General features: G+C 46.5%; 1 pseudogene; it reads right to left on the reverse strand.

The window, feature by feature from the left end:
• Window positions 1-925: 925 nt before the first annotated feature.
• Window positions 926-16,808, reverse strand: LOC148125210 (uncharacterized; annotated as a pseudogene).
• Between the last annotated feature and the right edge of the window lie 5,163 nt (window positions 16,809-21,971).

The following is a 21,971-nucleotide window of genomic DNA, read 5'->3' on the forward strand; positions in this document are numbered from 1 at the left end:
GAAGGAAGGAAGGAAGGAAGGAAGGAAGAAAAGGAGAGAAGAGAGGAAGGAAGGACAGGGAGGGAAGGAACGAAAGGGAGACAAAAGAGAAGGAAGGACTGGGGGAGGGAAGCAAGGAAGGAAAGGGAGGGAAGAGAGAAGGAGGGAACGAGGGAACAAAGGACAAGGAGGAAAGGAAGGAAGGAAAGGGAGGGAAGAGGAAAGGAGGGAAGGAAGGATAAGTAGAGAGGGAGGAAAGGAAGGAAGGAAGGAAAGAAGGAAGGAAGGGCTGGGACGGAGAGAAGGAAGGAAGGAAGGGAGGAAGAGAAGGAGGGAATGAAAGACAGGTAGGGAAGGAGGAAATGAAGGAAGGAAAGAAGGAAGGACTGGGAGGGTGGAGGGAAGGAAGGAAAGAAGGGAGGAAGGACTGGGAGGGAGGGAAGAAAGGAAGGAGAGAAGGAAGGGCAGGTAGGGAGGGAGGAAAGGAAGCAAAGGAAGGAAGGACTGGGAGAGAGGGAAAAAAAGAAGGAAGGAAGGAGGGAGGGAAGAAAGGAAGGAAAGAAGGAAGGACAGGGAAGGGAGGAAATGAAGGAAGGAGAGAAGGAAGGGCAGGTAGGGAGGGAGGAAAGAAAGGAAAGGAAGGAAGGACTGGGAGGGAGGGAAGAAAGGAAAGAAAGAAGGAAGGACAGGGAAGGGAGGAAAAGAAGGAAGGAAGGACAGGGAGGGGGAGGGAAGGAAAGAAGGAAGAGAGCCACGCTTGATTTTAGAAGCTTTTTTCCCCACAGCCGTAAAGGGATCACTCCCGTTACTAAGTGAATCACATGGTCATTAAGCAAATCCAGCTACCCCCCATGGACTTGGCTCCTCAGGAGCCAATCTGGAAAGGACACACGTTTTCCCGAGATGCTGCACCCGTCATAAAAGATGTGCCTCTTCCAAGCGCCCGTCACTTTTGGGGACGCCGCAACAGCCTGTAAGCCCAAGGAACAGCCCCGAGCCCCTTCTTCCTCAGTGCCGCGGTCATTTCGAACCGTCGCAAGCCGAGGACCTCGAACCGATCACCCTTGCAAATCTCAGCGGCGGCCTCTCTCGGATCGCTGGTGCCAACGCTTTGGCCACGGAGGCTGGTTCCGAAAGAGCCACGCTGCGCCTTCTTTGAAGAAGGAACCACAAAAAGAGGGTTTGGTTTTTTGGAATGGAGAACCAGACGGTCCCGCCCTCATGCCCGCCTGCCAGCCCCGCTGTGCCATCCTTCGGTCCCCACTGCTGAGCCTCCTGGCGTGCCGCTCGGTGCAATTACCGGATGACACTCCTATCAATCAAGGCTTAATTGATCGGCGTTGGCAGCCTGGGTGAGGAGCTGATCGGACGGCGGAGCTGTGCCCAGGCTGGCATCTCGCCCTGGCGCTTCCTTTAAGCAACAGAGAACATGAAGGGGGCAGAAAGGAAACTCCTCCCCCCCTCACCTGGACCTCCTGGAGAATCAACCAGGGTTGCCCCTGCCTTGCTGACCAATGCCCCATCTTACCACGTTTTCCCCGAAAATAAGACCCTGTCTTATATAGATATTTTTGTGCCACGAAAAAAAGGCACCAGGTCTTATTTTCGGGGAATGCCCTCCACTGACTAACCTCGCTTGCGCGCATCGCCCCCGGCCTCCTTTTTGCTGTCAGAGGCCTTCAGGAGGTACTTCTTCTTCTTCTGCAGCCAGCAAGGCTTTCTTGAAGGCCTCTGCAGCCCATAACCGAGTTCTGGATCGATCCTGAGCTTTGTTCTCAGCCCAACAATTAAAGACAAAACAGTAAGAAATATACAGCAGCCTTATAGGATGAGGAACAATGGACTCCTGGCAAGAAAAGGAGGTTCTCATGAGGTTCTGCTTGGATCTCCAGGCAGGGATGGAAGGACCGCAAGGTTGGAAGGAACCCTCGAGGTCATGTAATCCAGCCCCTTTGCTCAGGGCTGGGCCCACTGCAGCATCTCTGTCCTATGATCATCCATGGTCTCTATGAAGACTTCTGAAGGAGGAGGACAACTCCCCCACCACGATTTAGCCTCTTCCAGAGAGAGATGGCTTGTATACTGTGTTTCCCCGAAAATAATACCCTGTCTTATAATTTTTTGCCACCAAAAAAAAGGCACCAGGTCTTATTTTCAGGGGAAGTTCATCTACTGACTAACCTCACTTGCATGCATCACCCCCGGCCTCCTTTTCGCTGTCAGAGGCCTTCAGGATCTTCTTCTGCAGCCGGCAAGACTTCCCTGAAGGCCTCTGCAAGCGATATAACAGACCTCTGGATCGATCCTGAGCTTTGTTCTCAGCTCCCGAGGCCTTCAGGAAAGCCTGGCCAGCCTTGCCGGCTGCAGAAGAAATGGGCCGGCCAGGCAGGTGTCGGGGTGCGCGAGGCCTGGCTACACCTGTCCAAAGGGAAGTAGTAGGGCAGCTCCACCCTCCCTGCATCTCCACCCTAGCTTAATTTTTACTCCTCCACTCTGGAATGGGTGGGATCTTACTTAGGGCTTATTTTAGGGGTAGAGCTTATATTGGGCACACGTGGAAAAATCACGCTAGGACTTACTTTCAGGGTAGGTCGTATTTTTGGAGAAACAGGATAGTTACCCAACATCTGGTGTATGGCCAGTCTGGAGGACAAGAACGGCAATGAAAAACAATGTGAGGTGACCTCAACTTAACAACAGTTTGTTTAGTGAGGGTTCCTAGTGACCAAGGCACTATGTGAGTTAGGACCACTATTCACACTTATGACCCTTGCCGCGATCCCCAGCAGTCATGTGATCCCAATTCAGAGGCAAAATGGCGTCTGGGTTTGTGTTTACGATGGTCGCAGGGCCCCCGGGGTCGCGTGATCAACTTTTGACCATCAGAGTCAACAAAAGGGAGCCAGGTTCGCTTAACGCCCTTGTTGCTAATTGAACAATGGAAGTGATTCGCTTAACGACAGTGGGAAGAAAAGCTGTAAAATGGGACAAAGCTCCCCTAAACAAATGTCTCACTCGGCCACCTCAGTTCTGGGTTCAGTTGTGCTCGTACGTCAAGGGATGCCTGTATTTGATTGATTGACGGGTTGACTTAGAACAGGGGTCTCCAAATTGGGCAATTTTAAGCTAGGAGGACTTCGACTCCCAGCATTCCCCAGCCAGCAAAGCTGGAGGACTTCGACTCCCAGCATTCCCCAGACAGCAAAGCTGGAGGACTTCAACTCCCAGCATTCCCCAGCCAGCAAAGCTGGAGGACTTTGACTCCCAGCATTCCCCAGACAGCAAAGCTGGAGGACTTCGACTCCCAGCATTCTGGGAGTTGAAGTCCTCCAGGCTTAAAGTGGCCAAGGTTGGAGACCCCTACTTTAGAAGAACAATTCGTTCGTAATTATTTGCCTACAATTAGGATTGACTCAACTACACCTGTTGATCTGCAGGCCAGGCAAGGGGACGGACAGTCTTCTTTTGGGGAGCAGGGCAGCCGCTGGGGGATTACCCATAATGCTTCACTGTGCAGTGTAGCCTGGGTGTGTGTGTGTGCGCGCGCACAGTTGTGTGTTTTCGCCTGGCTGTATCGCAACTGGGCAGCTTGTCGCTTGGATACCTGGGCTGGTGGGAGCCAGCCGCATGGATTCTGCGCGTGAAACCGGGTTGAATTGGTGCCCCCCCAAAATGCAGAGCGGCTCCTGGGGCCGGGAATGGACCCCCCAAGATCGAGGAGGGGGGATATTAGAGAGAAAGAGAGAGACAGAGAGAGAGAAACAGTCTGGGCCAGGGGTCTCCAACCATGGCAAACTTTGCTGGCTGGGGAATTCTGGGAGTTGAAGTCCGCCAGGCTTAAAGGGGCCAATGTTGGAGACTCCTGGGGAATTCTGGGAATTGAAGTCCTCCAGCTTTGCTGGCTGGAGAATTCTGGGAGTTGAAGTCCACCAGGCTTAAAGGGGCCAATGTTGGAGACTCCTGGGGAATTCTGGGAATTGAAGTCCTCCAGCTTTGCTGGCTGGGGAATTCTGGGAGTTGAAGTCCTCCAGGCTTAAACACGCCAAGGCCGGAGACCCCTGCGCTGTGTAGCCTTGGGTGTAAACTCTTCCCCTAAATGCCACCAGTTTCTTTCTGCAGAATGACTAATAAAATGGAAATTTAAATGAGTCCCTTCCACCCCCACTGTTTTTTCCCTTCTCTCTCTCTCTCTCTCTCTCTCTCTCAGTGTGTGTGTGTGTGTGTGTGTGTTTAACAGTGCTTCCTTAGCAGATCTAATTATCTTAGCAAATTGCCGTCTGCTCTAAAAAATCGGGTCCTTCTGTCAGGGTGGCTCTTATTCGGGGAGAGAGGCTGGCTTTGATGGGGAAAAGGGGGTGATGGGCTGACAGGCACAGATTGGGAGTGGGGGGTGGGGAAGGGAGGAAGGGGGAAAGCGGGGGCCCAGGATGCTCGGGGTTAAACCTGGTTTCCTGGGGTGGTGGAGGATTACCTAGCTGGGATACTCCGAAGAGGTGGAGGGTGGGAGTTGTTGGCCCAGGAGGTGAAGAACGATGGCTGTCCCCCCCGAGATCGGGAAGGAAAGCCAGATTTTGATAGGGTCCTTGGTGCCTTCTGAGCTTGGGGGCTTTCGTGCAGACGTTTCACCACCCAGCTAGGGAACCTCATCAGTGCTAGAAAGAAGCTGTTGATATTCACTGTTGGTATTTACTGTAGCTCGACCTGCCAGCGTTGGCGGGGTTATGGTTTCGCTCTTTGATTGGGGCATTGCTTTCCGCCTGGTTGCTTTGCCCGGTGCCAATAAGAAGTTCATCTTTGTAGTTCTGGGTCGAACCGTTGGGTCCTCGGTGTCCTCTGAACTGGGTGGGTTTTTAAAAGATGTTTCATGACCCAGCTAGGGAACCTCATCAGTGCTGGAAGGCGATGGGGGTTGATGGAGTGAAGAGAAGGTGGAGGACTGTGAGATCCTTGGTGCTATTCGGAGGTTGATGGCTTTCTTGCAGATGTTTCATGACCCAACTAGGGAACATCATCAGTGCTAGAAGGGAGTGAGGAGGAGGAGGAGGAGGAGGAGGAGGAGGAGGAGGTTCCTTAGTTGGATCAGTGCTAGAATGGGAGGGGGGGTTGTGGAGAGGAGGAAGAGGAAGAGGAGTAAGAGGATAGACAGGATAGATGGATGGATAGATAAGGTTGATAACATAGATAGATATAGATAGACAGATGAGAGAGATGAGAGAGAGAGATTAGATGGATAGAGGAATAGATAGATGGATAGATGATAGATACATGATAGGCAAATGGACAGGATAGATAGAGTGAGTGAGTGACTGAGTAGTTAAGGCAGGTAGACGCAGAGAGATGAGAGAGATGAGAGAGAGAGAGATGGATGGATGGATAGATAGACAGATAGAAATAGACATTGATATTGAAATTGATATTGATATTGACAGAAATGGATGGGTGGTAAGTAGGTAGGCAGGTAGATAGACACACTGGATGGATGGATGGATGGATGGATGGATAGGTAGATAGATAGATAGATGGGTGGATGGATGGATGGATGGATGGATGGATAGATAGATAGATAGATAGATAGATAGATAGATAGATAGATGATAATTATGAATAGAGATCGCTGATAGATAGATTGATAGATTGATATAACTGATATCAGATACATAGATGATAGATAGATAGATAGATAGATAGATAGATAGATAAATAGCTGATAGCAGATAGATAGATAAATAGATAGATAGATAGATAGATAGATAGATAGATAGATAATAGCAGATAGATAGATAGATAGATGATACATAGATGATAATTATGAATAGAGAGATCGCTGATAGATAGATTGATATAACTGATAGCAGGTACACAGATGATAGATAGATAGATAGATAAATAGATAGATAGATAGATAGATAGATAGATAGATAGGAGAGATAGATAGATAGGAGAGATGATACATAGAGGATAATTATGAATAGAGAGATCGCTGATAGATAGATAGATAGATTGATATAACTGATAGCAGGTACATAGATGATAGATAGATAGATAGATAGATAGATAGATAGATAGATAGATATAAGAGACAGACAGACATATGGATACATAGATGGTTTTGTCTCCAGGAGTTGTTTGCTGCTTCATTGCTGGAGGTTTTCAAGAGAAGATTTTTTTAACCATTCCTCCAGGCTGCCGTAAGGCCTTGGACAGAGGGTTGGACTAGAAGACCTCCCTCGCACCCAGGTCCCTTCCAGCCCTAGCTAGCATTCTAGCATTCTCCCCACACCCCCCCCCACCTCACCCCCCCGCAGCTCTGGGGGAAGATTGGCTCCTTGCAAGTGGGACGTTCGCCCTGGCGCCAGCTTTCTTGTTGGCTCCCGGCCCCTTAACCTGGCTTTCCTGCTGCTCCAAACTTTCGAAGGGGCCTCCGCCCAGAACTTTTGCAAGAAGAGCGGCTGCAGGGAGGTTTTCGAGTCGATAAATAAGGAAATTAAAAAGCCCTTCGCCTTGTGACACAAAAGCCCTTTCGCAGCAGCTGGGGAAGTGGCAAAGGATGAATGGAACAGGATGAAGCCCTGTGAGCTGGCAGGAAGGATAACACCCATCGTTTTACTCCAGAGTTGCCATGGGGATGGTGCGTATGATGAGGTGGGCGTCTTATCGCAGCCGGAGGGTTCAAATCTACTGTCTCGGCCCCACCTTCCCTTCCCTTCCCATCCCGATGCAAGACGGAGAGGAGGACCCCACCAGGAGGCTGAGAGAGGCCCTGTGTGTGTGTGTGTGTGTGTGTGTGTGTGTGTGCATGCGTGTGTGTCTTTGTCTGTGTCTGTGATGAATCAGCCTCAGGTCGACTGCTGGGTACCAAAAAGGAGGTTGAGACTCTGGAACAAAGTGCAGGAAATAGAATTAGAATTAGAATTAGAATTAGAATTAGAATTAGAATTACAATTAGAATAGAATAGAATAGAATAGAATAGAATAGAATAGAATAGAATAGAATAGAATAGAACAAGGAAAGAATAGAGTAGAATAGAATAGAATTAGAATATAGAATAGAATAGAAATAGAATAGAATAGAATAGAATAGAATAGAATAGAATAGAATGGAATAGAATAGAATAAGGAAAGAATAGAGTAGAGTAGAGTAGAGTAGAGTAGAGTATAGAGTAGAATAAGAAAAGAATAGAATAGAATTCTTTTATTGGCCAGGTGTGATTGGACACACAAGGAATTTGTCTTGGTGCAAAGGCTCTCAGTGTCCATAAAAGAATAGAGACGGATGTCAAGAGTCGGGAATCATCAGGTATAACAGTGAGGACGATTAACTAGTGGAACTGCTTGCCACAAGAAAGTTGCTGGAGGTTTTTAAGAAGAGATTGGATAACCATTTGTCTGAGATGGTAATAGGTTATACTGCTTAAGTAGAGGGCTGGACTAGAAGACCTCCAAGGTCCCTTCCGGCTCTATTCTGATTCTGACTCAACAACCATGTTACTACCGCAATTTAACAACCGCCGCGATTCACTGAACAACGGTGGCCCGAGGGGTTGTAACAGGGGCACGGCTCACGTAACAAGCAATAGAAAGGTTGGGCTCGGTTGCCATCATAAGTTGAGGACTAGATGTCCTGATTCCAGGCTGAGCCCTCTTTTGACTTAATGGCTCGGCCATTAACAGAATCACAGAGCTGGAAGGCGCCTCGGGAGGTCATCTAAACCAACCCCTGCTCAAGGCAGGAGACCCTAATACCATTTCAGACCAATGGCCCTCCCGTCTCTTCTTGAAAACCTGGAGTGCCCACCCACCCCACTTCTTCCCACAAGGACAGACCCACAAGAAAGCAACGCTTTTCCCACACTGCACATTCCTCACAAGGATGAGACATTAACCCAGTTGAGAAAGTCCAGAAATATTTCACAAGAAGAGTTCTCCACTCCTCTACTCGTTGTAGAAGACCTTATGCCACCAGACTCGAAATTCTAGACCTAGAAAACCTTGAATTACACCGTCTTCGGTCCGATCTAAATATAGTATATAAAATCATACATTGCAATGTCCTACCTGTCAATGAATCCTTCAGCCTCAACCATAACAACACAAGAGCACACAATAGATACAAACTCAAGGTTAACCTCACCAAACTTGATTGCAGGAAATACGACTTCGGCCACAGAGTGGTGCAATGTCTGGAATCCTCTACCTGACTCTGTAGTTTCTTCCCCAAACCCCCAAAACTTTAACCTTAGACTGTCTACTATTGACTTCACCCCTTTCCTAAGAGGTCTGTAGTCTGTGCATAAGCGCACCAACGTGCCCACCGTCCCTGTCCTATTGTTTCTTTTATATTTTTCTTACATGTATCCCTGTATTCCTAACTATGTTTTTACTTCTACCTATTATCTGGTAAGCAATTGACAAACCAAATAAAATAAATAAAATAAACTGTGCTCCCTTCGGAGGGGGAGACACACAGCGACCTGTCGGATTCCCCTGAGATGCTTTGCTATTTCGCGGGAGGTTGTGTGACTTTCGCCACGGAGGTGGGAAACCTCCACCTGTCTGGCAGGAAGCCCAACAGGGAGAGCCGCCTCGGACATCGGACACCACCCCGGGGGGAAGCCTCGGATATTTTTAAATCTCGCCCTCCCCCCTTTTCTGCACGCAGCAGCTGTGGGGCTGAAAAGGGCAGAGGGGACAGGATGGCAGCCTTCCAATATTTGAGGGGCTGCCCCAAAGAAGAGGGCGGGGGGAGGGGTCCAACTTATTTTCCAAAGCCCCTGAAGGCAGGACAAGAAGCCACAGGTGGAGTCAAGGAGAGGTTTCCTGACAGGGAAGGACAATTACAGGGGGTTGGACTAGAAGACCTCTAGAAGCCTTTTAGCTAGACTTTCCCCAGAAGAGTCGTACGTTCTTTCATTCATTCAAATTTATACCGTCTATCATTTATATCTTCCAAAACTTACTTCTCTCTTTTTTTCCTTTTCTTTCTTTCTTTTCCTTCCTCCTCCTCTTCTTCCTTTTCTTTCTCTCTCATTTTCTTTTCTTTCTCTTTTCCTTCCTCCTCCTCCTCTTCTTCCTTTCTCCTCTTTCTTTCCTTTCTTTCTTCCTTTTCCTTCGCTCTCTTTCCTTCCTCTCCTCCTTTTCTTCCTTTTCTCTCTCTCTTCCTCCTCTTTCTTTTTCCTCTCCTCTCTCTCTCTCTCTTTTCCTTCCTCCTCTCTTCCTTTCTCTCTCTTCTCCTTCTCTTCTTCTTCCTTTCTCTCTCTCTCACTTTTCCTTCCTTCCTCCTCCTCCCCTTCTTCCTTTCTCTCTCTTTCTCTTTTCCTTCCTCCTCCTCTTCCTTTTCTCTCTCTCTTTTCCTTCTCCTCTTCTTCTTCCTTTCTCTCTCTCTCACTTTTCCTTCCTTCCTCCTCCTCCCCTTCTTCCTTTCTCTCTCTTTCTCTTTTCCTTCCTCCTCCTTTTCTTCCTTCTCTCTCTCTCTCTCTCTCTCTTTTTTTCCTTCCTTCCTCCTTCATTTCTTTCTTTCACCATTTACATGCCATTTCTATCCTCCGGTACTTGCTTTTCAAACCTGAAAAACCATTCAACCCTATGCCCCAGAGTTTTTGCACTCCCCTTTCTTTTCCTTCCTATGCATGCGCACACACACACACACTCACACACACACACACAGAGAAACATACATCGAGAGAGACATGCATCCGCCCACCCAATAATTATCCTCCCATGAAAAAAAATAAAATTCCCTCGGGAAGAATATAACTGCTTGCCAGGCAATTCACTGATTAGCACCTGACTCTGTATCCTGGCAGATTTGGCACAACCGAACCAGCCTGGCTGGAGACAGGAAGAAGCAGGGAGTGGGTCGGATGCACAATGCCAATCAGTCAATCAATCAGAAGAGAGCTGGAAGGGGCCTTGGAGGTCCTCTAGTCCAACCCCCTGCTCAGGCAGGAGACCCTCTACCATTCTGGACATGGGACTGTCCCAATCTCTTCTTGAAAACCTCCAGTGATGGAGCAGCCACAACTTCTGGTAGCAGGCAGTTCCACTGGTTCATTGTCCTCACTGCTTGGAAATTCCTCCTTAGTTCCGGGTTGCTTCTACTCCTTGATGAGTTTCCATCCATTGCTTCTTCTCCTGCCTTCTCCAAGGGGCTTTGGAGAGTAGAGTGACCCCTCCTCTTCCTTAGGGCAGCCCCTCAAATACTGGAAGGCTGCTACCGTGTCACTCCTCATTCCTTCTTTTCATTAAACTAGACATATCCAAGATTCTCAGAGGTTATAATAGAAAAAAAACCTGAATCGCACAATTGGAAGGGACACTGAAGGCCTTCTAGTCCAGTGGTCGCCAACCGGTGGGCCACAGCCCACCGGTGGTCCGCAAGGAAATTTTGGTGGTCCGCAGAGAAATGTCCTCCCTCCCAAAGCAATTCATGCAGGCTGCGTGGGAACACAAAGCTTGCGTAGCTTGCATCGCGAGCAACACGGGGTAGTGAGGGGAGGGGGAAAGGGCGGAGGGGGACTTGCCCCATTCACCCCACGCGCCTGGCCTGGCCACCGGGCTGCTCCTTTCCACTTCTTCCTTCTTCTGCTTCTGGCTTCATGCAAGGAAAGCAGCCAAAGTCTTTCTTTCTCTCCCCCAAACTCCGCCAGAAGTGAGCCTTTGGGACCCTGCAAGGCCTCCTGCTCCAAGAGGCTCCAAAGACTCATTTCTGGCAGAGTTTGGGGAGAGAAAGAAAGACTTCTGCGGCTTCTGCTGCTTTCCTTGCATGAAGCCAAAAGTCTCTCTCTCTCTCTCTCTCTCTCCCCCTGAGAACGGAGCCGGAGATGGTATCCTGCGATCCCAAATAAAGAACAATCGATCGGTAGGAAATCAGGGTGGGGGATTTTCCTGCAGATTTTTGGGGGGATTTTCCCAGGGTCTCTGGTCCGCGGGAATTTAAAAGGATGAGTTTGGTGGTCCCTGAGGTCCAAAAGGTGGGAAGAGCCCTGTTCTAGTCCAACCCCTTGCTGGAGCATTTAGCATGTCAGAAAAAGGGTTGTCTAATCTCTTCTTAAAAGCCTCCAATGATGGGTCAGCCACTTCTGGAGGCAACTTCTGTTCCATTGATTAATTGTTCTGACTGTCAAGAAATTCCTCCTTAGTTCCAAGTTGCTTCTACTCCTTGATCAGTTTCCATCCATTGCTTGATTGTCCTGCCTCTTCAGGGGCTTTGGAGAATAGATGGACCTCTTCCTCTCTTTTTTCTGGCAGCCCCTCAAATCCTGCAATAATGCTATCATGTTCCCCCCAGTCCTTCTTTTCTCTAGACTAGACATGGAATGGAATGGAATGGAATAGGAGAGAATAGAATAGAATGGAATGGAATAGAATAGAATGGAATGGAATGGAATGGAATGGAATAGACAGAGGAGAGGAGAAGAGAAAATAGAATAGAATAGAGAAGAGACAGTAGAAGAGAATAGAATAGAATAGAGTAGATTATAGGAATAAGAAGAGAAGAGAGAAGAGAAGAGAATAGGAGACAAGAGAAGAGAATAGGAGAGAATAGGAGAGAATAGAATAGAAATTAGAATAGAATAGGCAAGGAGAAAGAGTAGAGTAGAATAGAATAGAATAGAATAGAATAGAGTAGAATATAGGAATAAGAAGAGAAGAAGAGAGAAGAATAGAATAAAATAGAATAGAATAGAATAGAAATAGAACAGAACAGAATAGGAATAAAATAGGATAGGAATAGGAATAGGAAGAGAAGAGGAGAAGAGAGAATATATAATATAATGTAGAATAGAATAGAATATTGGAATAAAGAATAGAATAGGATAGAATAGAATAGAATAGAATAGAATAGAATAGAATAGAATGGAATGGAATAGAATAAGAGAGAGAATAGAATAGAATAGAATACAAAATAGAATAGAATACAAAATAGAATAGAATAAGAAAGAATAGAATAGAAGATAGAATAGAATAAGAAAATAGAATAGAATAGAATAGAATAGAATAGAATAGAATAGAATAGAATAGAATTCTTTATTGGCCAAGTGTGATTGGATACACACTTGGCGCAAAGCCTGCAAAGGCTCTCAGTGCACATAAAAAAACCCGAGACGTCCGTCAAGAATCGTAGTGAATCTGTCCCACATTGAACGTGCTAGCGTTGAACTTTGGAGCAGCTCGCCTAAAAACTTCTCCTCGGGCATGAACAGATCCAGGCAAGCGAGCCAGGTCACATTTTCCTGCTATTCTCCGAGCGGGTGGGTGGAGAGTGACCCTTCGCCTGGGGAAATGCGCCGTTCCCTCCTCGGGCCCTGCCTGTCCCGGCCTCCTTGGCAAAGGAGACGGTGCGTAAAACCACACACATACACACACACCCCTCCCCGGCTTCTTGGTCCGTTTCCTTACGACCCATCTGCCTGTGGGAGGAAGTGTCGAAAAGCCACCCAGCCCTGCTCGATGGGCTCTGCATCCTGACCTCGGGACCTTCCCCTGGCCGCTATTTCCTGATGCCCCAAGCGAGGGCAGGAAAGCAGGAAGAAACCTGGCCGGCTTGGCTGTTTTCTTTCTTTTTTAACTTTCCAAGAAGAAATCATGGTTTAAATGTTGTTGTTTTTCCCCCCAAAGTTAAAATGCAAACGAGAGAGAGAGAAAGAAAGTCTCCACTAAGTGAACAACCGTTCATTTAGCGGCCGTTCAAAGTGAGAACGGCACTGAAAAAAACGGGACGTGAGACTTCTGTCCATTTTTCACCCACTTTTCTCTCTAGGGGCCGTTAAAACAGAATCCCACAAACAGGACCATGGTACGAGACTAGCTGGAGGCAGCCGAGGTGGCGGCTTTTTGCACCACGCTTGGCACAAACCGAATTGAGTCCAGATTTTTCCCTCTTTTTATACAATCCTTGGCCTCTTCTTGCCGAGGAAGGCTCCATTACGGAGAACATCTACCGGCTGGGCATCTTCAAGTCTTGATCTCAGCGGAAGGACCACTTGGAAGCCAGCCCCAGATTTAGGGTTATTTTTAAGTTATCAGGAAAGAAATGCTTTTCGGGTGGGTGGTGGACTTCGGAGGACCGTGGACTAGATGAGCCAGCTCCCCGGGAAACGAGGACATCTTGAAGTAGCCACTTGCGTATTTTAAACCCCGTCTGTTTTTTAAATCCTTCAAGAAGGGAGGTGCTGTTCCTGGTTTGTCCTCCTGGATCGGTAGATCCTGTGCCATCAAATGGTTGTGGACCCTCAGAGACTACCTCTCCGGGGGGATCTCTTGTGAAGAGAGGAGGGGAGGAGGAGGAGGAGGAGGAGGAGGAGGAGGAGGAGGAGGAGGAGGAGGAGGAGGAGGAGGAGGAGGAGGAGAATGACAACTGTGGGTCATTGGTGCTCTTTGAGCTTGGTGGTTTCCTTGCAGACATTTCATGACCCAACTAGGGAACCTCATCAGTGCTGGAAGGAAGTGGGGTTTATAGAGAGGAGGAGGAGGAGGAAGATGAGGAGGAGGAGGAGAACTGTGGGTCATTGGTGCTCTTTGAGCTTGGTGGTTTCCTTGCAGACATTTCATGACCCAACTAGGGAACCTCATCAGTGCTGGAAGGAAGTGGGTTTATAGAGAGGAGGAGGAGGAGGAGAGGAGGAGGAGGAGGAGAACTGTGGGTCATTGGTGCTCTTTGAGCTTGGTGGTTTCCTTGCAGACATTTCATGACCCAACTAGGGAACATCATCAGTGCTAGAAGGAAGAGGGGTTTACAGAGAGGAGGAGGAGGAGGATGACAACTGTGGGTCCTTGATGCTCTCTGAGTTTGGTGGTTTTCTTGTGGGCGTTTCATGACCCAACTAGGGACCATCGAGAGGAGGAGGAGAAGGAAGAGGAGGAGGACCACAACGGGGTCCTTGATGCTCTCTAAACTTGGTGGTTTCCTTGCAGACGTTTCATGACCCAACTAGGGAACATCATCAGTGCTAGAAGGGAGAAAAATTTGCAAAAAAGGAGAAAAATTTGCAAAAGAGGAGGAGGAGGAGAACTATGTGGTTCTTGGTCCTCTCCGAGCTTGGTGGGTTTTCTTGCAGGCATTTCATGACCCAACTAGGGAACATCATCAGTGCTGGAAAAAAGAGTGGGTTTGTGGAGAAGAGGAGGAGGAGTCCTCCTTGGTACTCCCTGCGCTTGGTGGTTTTTCTTGCAGACTAAAACCGTAGGAGCCCTGGGGGTAGGCGGCTGGTCTTGAGCTAATTAGACCCGTTAGAAAGAAGCTTGTGCTTTTTAAAAACAAAAAACAAAAATTGACTTCCTGCCCCCTGGAAGTGCACAGCCTTTAAACCCCCCGAGTGAGCCAGGCCGGCTCTGGGTCGGGCTTCTGGGAAAGGGCCTCCCTCGGCTGCTACCCATCCATCTTGCCCTGGTTTCCACCTCCAAGGAGGCCGGGAGCTGGTCGGCTTCAGCCTTTGCGAGGGATCGCCAGGCGTGCCGGAAGAACAAGCATCATGGATTTGCCACAATGAAGCCGGAACGTGGTTGAAATGCCGAGAAGGAGCTGCAATCGCCAAAGAAAGAATACGGCGATTTAGTTTTTCGAACGGGAAGGTGGCAAAAACCTGTTGGAAAAACACTCTAAAATAAACAGAATTGCAGAATTACGGACTTGGAAGGGACCTTGAAGGTCTTCTAGTCCAACCCCCTGGGGGGGGATTGGGCTAGAACAGGGGTCTCCAACCCTGGCAACTTTAAGACTTGTGGACTTCAACTCCCAGAAGTCAACAGGTCTTAAAGTTGGCAAAGCTGGCTGAGGAATTCTGGGAGTTGCAGTCCGCAAATCTTAAAGTGGCCAAGGTTGGAGACCCCTGACTTAGATGGACCTTCTGGTCTCTTCCAACTCTATCATTCATAGCTGGTTGGGGAATTCTGGGAGTTGAAGTCCACAAGTCTTAAAGTGGCCAAGGTTGGAGACCCCTGACTTAGATGACCCTTCTGGTCTCTTCCAACTCTATCATTCCTGGCTTGCTGAGGAATTCTGGGAGTTGAAGTCCACCAGTCTTAAAGTGGCCAAGGTTGGAGACCCTTGGCTAGAAGGCCAGGATGACCCTTCCAAGCCTAGGATTTTGGGAAGAGAGATGAGATACATAACCTGGTTCTCCTGCTTGAGGCAGGGGGCCGGACTAGAAGACCTCGAAGGTCCCTTCCAGCTTATTCATTCTATTCTATATTAGCTCAATATTCATGCTTCGCTATGAAACTATGTGGTGGGGCTTAGTTTTCGGGCAGGAAAATAAGGGGGAAAAATTCTGCCTCTCCCTACCAGCATCCATCGGTATTCCTCTGGCTAATGTCCTGTCAGTGTGTGAGAGAGTTGAGGGCAGTTTGGAAACTGAAAGAGTATTTGCTGTGTGAGCAAGAAGGAGACAGCAAGGAGCCTGGGTGTGGCTTAGCTCAACTGTTCTGTATTAAAGCTGCTTGGTGCTCTGAAACTGAAAGTGAAACTCCTCTCCTCGTGTTTTGCCTTTGGAAGAGATTTCTTTTTTTTCAGGTGGGGAGAGGGGGTAAAACTCCTGAGCATCAGAGCGTGTTAATAATAATGATAATATAGGAAATACTCTAAATGCTCTGAGGGTCCTTTGGAAAAATCCTTTCTTAGGGAGCCCCTAGAAGCCAAGAGGAACCTACGTGCTGAATTTCAAGTTTGTAGGCTTTACGGTTCTGGAGATTTTGTGATGATGCGTGAGTGGTATTATTTCGCTTTTTATATATATAGATGATAGACAAATAGGTAATGTGGATGGATGAGATAGATAGATAGATAGATAGATAGATAGAGGGATGGATAGATAGATAGATGATAGATGGATAGATGGAATGATAGATGGAATGATTAGATATAGGATGGATTGATGGATAGAAAGAATAGACACAGAAATAGATAGAAAGAATACACAGAGATAGATAAATGGATGGATGGATAGATAAATAGATATGGATGGATAGATAGATATATAGATACATATACATACAGACAGAGATAGATAGATAGATAGATAGATAGATAGATAGATAGATAGATAGATAGATAGATATAGCTATAGAGATAGATAGATAGATAGATAGATAGATAGATAGATAGATAGATAGATAGATATAAATATATGATAGATAGATATGATAGAGATATATAGGTAGACAGACAGACAGAGATGGATGGATGGATGATTGAGATAGATAGATAGATAGATAGATGATAGATAGATAGATAGATAGATAGATAGATAGATAGATAGATAGATAGATAGATAGATAGATGATAGATAGATAGATAATAGATAGATAGATAGATAGATAGATAGATAGATAGATAGATAGATAGATAGATAGATAGATAGATGATAGATGATAGATGATGGATGACAGATGATAGATAGATGATAGATGATAGATGATAGATGATAGATAGATGATAGATGATAGATAGATGATAGATAGATGATAGATGATAGATAGATGATAGATGATAGATAGATAGATAGATAGATAGATAGATAGATAGATAGATAGATAGATAGATAGATAGATAGATGATATATGGATATATGGATATATGGATATATGGATATATGAAATGATAGGTGGAATGATTAGATATAGGATGGATTGATAAATAGATAAATGGATGGATAGATAAATAGATAGATAGATATAAACTGATAGACAGACAGATATAGATGTTTTGGTTGCTCCGTCAGTGAAGGCTTTTGAGAGAAAAAAAATAGACGACTATTCATCCAGGATGATATAAGGATTCCTGGCTTGATCCGGGGTTGGGGTTGGACTAGAAGACCTCCAAGGTCCCTTCCAGCTCTAGGGAGTCTATGGTTTTATGATGCTGTGCCTGGAGAAAGGAAGAGATCATCGCAAAATGGCCCCACGTCCAAACAGCAGAGCTGACGGAACTGAGCCAGCAAAGAAAGAGACAAGAGTCGAGAATAAAAACAGTACACGCACAAAAACAAATACTCCAAGGTGAACCAAAAAACGCCCAATTGAGAAGGTGCCTCTTTGTGTGTTGTGGTTGTGGTTGAACAGCCAGGAGGAAAGCTGAGCGCACGTCCAGCTCCCAATAACCTACTTTTTAATCAGGGCAGATGGATTTCCGCCAGACTTTTCTCTCCAAAACACATTGGCCCTTTTTAATTTGTCCGTCTGCCTTTGTGTTCTCGTTCTTTGGCCGGGGATGTCCTCAAGGACCAGAAACTCACACCGGTTGGTGTCCCAAACGTGTCACAATTTCACACCAGTCTTTCTCCTTCGCTGGCCACCCGATCATACTGGCTTCTGTTTGTGGAGCAAGGCTGGGAAGGAGGGCCAGCAAGGTCATCGTTATTATTATTATTATTATTATTATTATTATTATTATTATTATTATTATTATTATTATTATAGCTCTATACCCGTGCTTCGCTACAAAACTATGTGGTGGGACTTAGTTTTTGGGGAGGAAATAAGGGGGAAAAAAATTCTCCCTCTGCCTATTCACCTGGCTGGCGTCCTGTCTGTGTGAGAGAGTGGAGGGCTGTTTGGAAACTGAAACAGTATTTGCTGGGTGAGCAAGAAGGAGACAGCAAGGAGCCTGGGTGTGGCTTAACTCAGCTGTTCTGTACTAACACTGCTTGGTACTGCTGTGAAACTGAAACTCCTCTCCTCTGCTTGTGTTTTGCATTTGGAAGAGATTTCTTTCCAGGTGGGGAGGGGGAGTGGAACTCCTGAGCATCAGATCTACCCCTGCTGTAGATGAATAAGAGTAGTATATAGAGCGGTACTAGTAGCTCACTTATGTATGCCTTTTGCAAATTGACTGCTCCAGATATTTTGGGATTGCACCCCGGGGGACCTGTTATCACTGGGAGTACCTATGTCTTCTTCTACCACAATCGTTCTACTCCTATTTGCTGGTCTTCGTGTTTTGTGATCTCCTTCAGTTCCTCCTCCTCCTCCTCCTCCTCCTCCTCCTCCTCCTCCTCCTCCTCCTCCTCCTCCTCCTCCTCCTCTCTTCTTCTCCTTCTCCTTCTCCTTCTCCCTCCCCTCCCCTCCCCCCTCCCCCTCCTCCTCCTTCTTCTTCTTTTTCTTCTTCTTCTCTTTCCAGGTACTGTCACATCCACTATCCAGATCGTGTTTTTGTCCTTTTTTATCGACAAGTGTTCAATCCAGGGTGTTGTGTGGCAGGCGCCTGTCAAATCTGAATTCTTGTGTCCCAAATTATTTTTGTGGCTGCTTCTTCTTCTTCTTCTTCTTCTTCTTCTTCTTCTTCTTCTTCTTCTTCTTCTTCTTCTTCTTCTTCTTCTTCTTCTTCTTCTTCTTCTTCTTCTTCTTCTTCTTCTTCTTCTTCTTCCTCCTCTTCTTCCTCTTCCTCTTCCTCCTCCTCCTCCTTTTCTCCTCCTCCTCCTTCTTCTCCGGGCTGATATTCCCCAAATAATCCTGTTTTCATTCATTTGGGGGATCCTCTGAATGGCCCAATCATGGTTTCCTCTTCTGGGCGCTCATCTCATTCACAGCTGTTCATTCATGCCACCAAACCCGAGGCGTTTTTTTTCGTGCGCCGTTGCATTCATGCACAATATCGCACCGTTTTCCGCAACGCTTCTTATTTGGGTCTCCCATTATCAGCGTTCGCACAACTGTGATACGAGGCTGTCGCCCCGTCGTAAGTAAATAGAAATTCCTATTTCTTGCTCTTCTTAGTGTTATTAATCATTTATTTTCTGACAGTCTGTTTGGCACGCAGACAAAGAAATAAAATAAAATAAAATAAAATAAAACCCAGTTTCCCTACTTTGATGGACAAACCTCACCTGCGTAGCTCTTTTTCTCCACAGAGGCAGGGAAGCTTCCTTACAGAACTGCAAAAATTATAGAATATCAAGAGGCGGGAGGGATCCCCCGGAGGTCTTCTAGTCCAACCCGCCCCTACTCAAGCAGGAAGATGATTTCTACGGGATGTTCTCGACTTGCAACCGTTTAGTCTCCCGTTAATTGGAGCTTTGCATGAGTGTGACAGGCAGACTGTCGCCCTTCTGGGAGAGCCTTCCCTTTCGTAACGAGGACACGGACTCACACTTTGTGACGTCGGGCTCTTCGTTCACAAAGCGAGCCGCCTTTTTTGGCTCTTCCAGGTGCCGATTCCACAACTCCCTTCCGCCCCTTCGACTGTGAACGCCGTTCGATTTTATCCCAACTCTCCCTTGGTCACAATCAGATAACAGATAATCAGAGGTGGAAGGGACCTTATAGGTCATCTAGTCCACCCCCCCGCCCAATCGCACAGGTCTCCTTCTTCTGCCGGTGTGCTCTGTAAATAGGGCGTCCTCTACTTACGACCAAAATCGAGACTGCCATTTCCATCGTTAAGCGAGACGGTTGTTATAAGTGAATTTTGGTTGGTTGGCCCAAAAACACTTAGTGGGATTTAATGTATAAGCTGGGACTAGAACTCACAGACTCCTAGTGGTTGCCTAAAGACACTCAGCTGGGTTTCATGTCTAAAATGGAACTAGAACTCACAGTCTCCTAGTGATTGGCCCACAGTCACCCAGCTGGCTTTTGTAATTAAAGCAGGACTAGAACTCACAACCTCCTGGTGATTGGGTCAAAAATCACCCAAACTGGCGTTTGTGACTAAAGCAGGACTGGAACTCACCACCTCCTGTTTTTTTTAGCCCAGCAATTTGACCTCTAGACCAAACTGGCTTTGTGATCCTGACTTAGAAGGAGCACTTACTAACCTTAAACCTGACTGCCGAACTCCCCGTTGGTTTTTCTTACCGAGGATTTAAAAAGACGATTTCTAGGATCTTAGAAATAACATCAACAGCTATTTGTCAATATCTAGGCTTACTACAAGTTTTACACCGTGTTGAAAATCAAGAGACGGGCTCTGAATGCCAATTCACGCAGAACATAACCAAAACCGGAGGGGATATTTAGTTGGCAAAAACGTGCTTTTATTTTTTACTTCTATTTAAACTGCTGTTTAGTCAAGCCAATTTTCTTGCAACCTGTCACGCCCCGGGCCATAAAGAAATGACATGCTAGGTAGGCGGAAGGTGATGTGCTAAAATTTGGCTACACCACGTGGTGTGTGGAACCCATCCAGATTTTGCGTTACTGAACATTGGCGGGAGAGAGAGGAGGCAGGGAAGAGCAATTTAAGACCATCAGGGGACTGAAGCCGAAACATGAATTATGGTGCCCTATCCAACCACATGAAACTGAAGGTGGATAAAAGCAAAGTTTTACACCTGGACAGAAAAAAAAACAAAGGTACAAATTAGGCGAAACCTGGCTAACTGTGAGAGGGATTTTGGAGTACTGGTGGACGATTACTTAAAGATGAGCTAGCCATGTGCAGCCGCCGCCAAAAAAGCGAATACAATCCTTGGGTGTATTCATACATGAAGATTGGTTGCAGGAATTGGGTAGTTTCATGAAAAGAAGGACTAGATGTGACAGGATAGCATCTTCTAATGCAATCCTAAGTTGTATTAACAGAGGGATATAATCAAGATCAAAGGAGGTACTAACACCGCTCTATAAAGCCTTAGTAAGGCCACACCTGGAGTCCTGCATCCAGTTTTGGTCACCACACTATAAAAAAAGATGTTGAGACTCTAGAAAGAGTGCAGAGAAGAGCAACCAGGATGATGAGGGGACTGGAGGCTAAAACATACCATGAATGGTTGCAGGAACTGGGCCTGGCTAGTCTAGGGAAGAGAAGGACCAGGGGAGACAGGAGAGCATCTTCCAATATTTGAGGGGCTGCCCCAGAGAGGAGGAGGAGGTCAAGCTATTTTCTAAAGCACCCAAAGTCCAGACAAGGAAGAATGGATGGAAACTGATCCAGGAGAGATTCAACCTGGAAATAAGGAGAAACTTTCTGACAGTGAAAACAATCCACCAATGGAACAGAAGTTGCCTTCAGAAGTTGTGGGACCTTCATCCCTGGAGACTTTCAAGAAGAGACTGAACTACCATTTGTCCCCCGCTTGGGCAGGGGGTTGGACTAGATGGCCTACAAGGTCCCTTTCAACTCTGATTATCTGAGTTCTAGTACTGAGGGGCTGCCCCAAAGAAGAGGCAGTCAAGCTATTCTCCAAAGCCCCTGAAGAGGCAGGACAAGAAGCAACATGTGGACACTAACCGAGGAGAGAAGCAACGTGGAACTAAGGAGAAACTTCCTAAGAGTGAGGACAATTAACCAGTGGGACTGCTGGCCACCAGAAGTTGTGGCTGCTCCATCAATGGAGGTTTTAAAGAAGAGACTGGACAGCCATTTGTCTGGAATGGTACATAGGATCTGTTGCTCGAACCTGCCATAAATATGAGCCAGTGACTTAGCTTCTGAATTTGCATCAAGTGCGCCTGGGGCCAGAAAAATGATATAACAGGACAAAACTCACTTAACAAACAGAACTTAGCAACAGAACCTTTGAGCTCAATTGTCGTAAGTCAAGGGGTACCTGTACCTGTCCAGTGTGTTTAGCACAGGCTGTGAATAATAGGGTTGGGGAATTCTTCACTGGGGCTTGGAATTCATGTTACTTTAACATTATCCGTGCAGCTCTTCCCAAAACTTTTCTCCAGCAAAACAAACTTAAAAAAAAAAGTCATGATTTAACATATTAAAGAAAGAACAGCTGCTGAAAATGTGCCGCCTGAAGACAATAAACTATTGTAGTAGTAAAATAACAAGCCCCACCTGTAGTAGAATTTTAAAAGCCGACTGCAGATTTAAGGGGAGGCCTCTCCCTCTTCCCATGAAAAGTAAATTTAGAAAGGAAGGAAGGAAGGAAGGAAGGAAGAAAAGAAAAGAAAAGAAAAGAAAGAAAAGAAAGAGAAAAAGAAAGGAGGAAAGGGAGGAAGAAAATGGAAGGAATAAAGAAAATGGAAGAAAGGAGGAAAGGAAGGAAGGAAGGAAAAGAAATGGAAGAAAGAAAGAAAGGAGGAAAGAAAGAAATGGAAGAAAG

The sequence above is a fragment of the Pseudonaja textilis genome, chromosome 7 (genome assembly GCF_049901715.1).
Source record: "Pseudonaja textilis isolate UNSWEBS1 chromosome 7, rPseTex1.2, whole genome shotgun sequence".
Classification (NCBI taxonomy): Eukaryota; Metazoa; Chordata; class Lepidosauria; order Squamata; family Elapidae; genus Pseudonaja; species Pseudonaja textilis.